Below are 3,128 nucleotides of genomic sequence, written 5' to 3'. Positions count from 1 at the left end.
GAATGATGTACAAAGGCGCTTTACACAATTGATGTGTGTATGGATTGCGATAACAGTTGTATGAGCCCCTAATAAAATGTTTTTTAAAAATTTACTTGTTTTCAATATGCATGAATATATATATAGTGCAAAGCAATCACAAGTCAATCATGATTTCCCTGAACCAATACTTTCAAAATTGTTGAATTGAACAACTCTATGGTTATTTACAGTAATGGCAATATGAATATTGAGAGAATCACTTATAGTTGTGGGCCAGTGGCGCAATGGATAACGCGTCTGACTACGGATCAGAAGATTCTAGGTTCGACTCCTGGCTGGCTTGCTTCGTTTACTTTTTCTCTTCATTTTTCCGGTCCCTCTTTGTGAATACCTTTTTTAAGAAGTGATATTAGAGTCTGTTGAATGTACGTTACTTGAACTAATTCCGGATGTCAGTTGTGTCTCAACGTGACTTTAAAAACTTGGAAGGAGAGACCTTCCAAGATGATCTTTGTACCTCGTTGATCTCCTTAAACTTCTAAGAGGTTGGCTGACTTTCCTTAGACGGAAAGTCTGAAACTCAGGGCAGCTTAAAGGAAACATTTAAAACAAAGTGTCTCCTCCAATAGTTTTGTGCAGAATTCTCACACATGGCTCCCTGTCCTGCGCAGCTCTCCCCGGGATAACTCCTGGCATACACAAAAGGGACGTCTCTCGGGAGCCAGCAGGATGTTGAGCTCCCCACCTGGTGCCACCACCTTCCTTAGCCAGGCAGGAGCCGACGAATCTGTCCGCAGGAGACAGGAACAGACGGGATCCTTTCCTTAGAAGGAGACACCGCCCTAGGAAAGGATGCGGGTGCAGGGAAGACGTGGGAGGCAGCCGTTTGTTTTCAGCGACCTGCCAGGGTCTGAGGACAAAGGGGCCTGGGGCCAATCACTCTCCAGAGAAGCAAACTGCAGAATCCAAACCAGCGGAGCTATGGGTCAGTGAGGGACATCGTGTCTCGTGATGGGGCCGGCCCTGTGGTCCTCTCTGTGCATTGGCTGCTCTGAGCAGGAATATCGTCTTCAGGGCTTGGTGGGTCAGTGAGGGACATCGTGTCTCGTGGTGGGGCCGGCCCTGTGGTCCTCTCTGTGCATTGGCTGCTCTGAGCAGGAATATCGTCTTCAGGGCTTGGTGGGCCAGGATGTGCTCCACTCTCTCTTCCTCCTCCTTCGTTTACTGCTGGGTGCTCTGATCAGACACGTCCCTCTCCCTGAGCCGTAGGTAGCTTCAGATCTATCTTCTGAAGTGAATTCTTCTGGGGGGAGGGCAGTTCTCTGCTTGTTGCACAGTTAAAGGGGCGGGGAGATTGTCTGTAAAGGTAGATAATCAGTGGCATCCTCACGAGGAGTGGACGTTTACCTTGAACATCGCTTGGAATAAATGAGGGTGGGGTCAGAGGGTGGAGAATGAAGCATGGCCATTCGGAAATAAGAATGTACACTGGAACCAACCTACTACTGACACTGGTTTAAAGCAGCCAAATAACATTGTCCCGTTTCCCAGAAAATTAAATAGATTAAACCTCTGACTCTTCTAAATTCCCCTTCTGTAAACACTCCCATCTCGATCCAGCCCTGACTCAATTATTTCCAAAGAATTCTTCGAAGGCTTATATGCAATTTTTAGTTTAAAAAAAAACGAAACTGAGAGAAGAATGCCATTCAGATCAATGAAGATGAGGCAGGGTTGGAGAACGTCTGCATTTTAATTTTTGAACAGAGACTTCAGTTTGTAAACAGAATGAATGGAGAAGGTAAGAAATCTTATAAAAGGATACTCACAGTGGCCCGTACGGCGACCTTGGCGTTATTAGCACCACACTCTAACCAACTGAGCTAACCGGCCACGCAAACACTTGGAATTTTAAGTAGTTCAGTAAGGTCATTAATGATACTTTTGTATTTGTTTAAAATCAGACCTTCGATAAAAGGGGAAGTAGATAAAAATGGGAAAGGCTAGTATGCAATTTTTAGTTTAAAAAAAACACGAAACTAAGAGGACGTCCTTCTGATCACTGAAGATGAGACAGGGTAGGAGACAGAACGTGGTGAACGTTTGCACTTTAATTTTTGAACAGTGAAGACTTCAGTTTGTAAAGTGAATGAGCGGAAAAGGCAACTTATTTTGTAGAATAAGTCCGCACAGTGGCCCGTACGGGGATCGAACCCGCGACCTTGGCGTTATTAGCACCACGCTCTAACCAACTGAGCTAACCGGCCACACACTGACATAAGGTTTTAAATAGTTTAGTAAGGTCACTAATGATACTTTTGTATTTGTGTAAAATCAGACCCCTAGATAAAAGGGGAATTTGCTTTCTCCCCACAAAAGAGACTTTTTAAATGTATTCGCAAACTGTAGGGAGAAATATTAGTCCATTTCAGTCCTTCAAATTTGAACGGTAGATGTTCCTGGGATTGTACTATTTACTTTGTATCTTTTTGAACTTTTTTTTAAAAAGATTTTTGTAGTTTTACTATTTTTGCTTCGTTCATTTTAAAGCTTTGACTTCAGATACATAAATGTTGAAGAATTGTAATTTATTATTTAAAAATCATTTTATTGGGGCTCTTACAGCTCTTATAACACTCCGTACATCAACTGTATTAAGCATATTTGTACATATGTTGCCATCATCACTTCCTAAACATTTACTTTGTATTTGAGCCCCTGGTGTGAACTTTCTCGTTAGCTGATACTTAGTACATTTTCAATGAATACCTTAATATAACAACTAAATAAATCAGCAAATAATTATTTTGCTGAGTCTAAATCGGAAGTCAGCACAAAGGAGAAATGTTGGATTTGTGGTATTACTCTAAAGATATTGAAAAGTTGGGAACTCCGAGCCTCCAGGGTCTCAGGAGCTCTGCATTCTGATTTCAAGAGCTAATGTTGCTCAAAAACACAGCTGAAAGAAAACTACTCAATTGTGGGGAACAGAAGGATTTCTCTTAAGTTGTCTCCCCCAAATATGTACCAAACTTAGCTGCTTTAGTGTGACTGTTCTTTAGGCAGTGAAAGTAAGTCAGAGGTTATTCTCCTTAACATCAGCCATCTATAGTGGCTAGACTATTAGTCTGACTCACCCTAAATAA

The 3,128-nt window shown here is 42.2% G+C and overlaps 2 non-coding genes across 2 annotated transcripts; one reads left to right on the top strand and one right to left on the bottom strand.

The window, feature by feature from the left end:
* Positions 1 to 252: 252 nt before the first annotated feature.
* TRNAR-ACG lies at positions 253 to 325 on the top strand. Its single transcript has one exon. It is a non-coding gene; the product is annotated as a tRNA-Arg (tRNA).
* A 1,850-nt stretch (positions 326 to 2,175) lies between these two features.
* On the bottom strand, positions 2,176 to 2,249 carry TRNAI-AAU. Its single transcript has one exon. It is a non-coding gene; the product is annotated as a tRNA-Ile (tRNA).
* Between the last annotated feature and the right edge of the window lie 879 nt (positions 2,250 to 3,128).

This window comes from Echinops telfairi, unplaced genomic scaffold (assembly GCF_000313985.2).
Source record: "Echinops telfairi isolate 266 unplaced genomic scaffold, ASM31398v2 ScPeMD7_140;HRSCAF=443, whole genome shotgun sequence".
Taxonomy (NCBI): Eukaryota; Metazoa; Chordata; class Mammalia; order Afrosoricida; family Tenrecidae; genus Echinops; species Echinops telfairi.
This window is presented reverse-complemented; position numbering and strand designations above follow the sequence as displayed.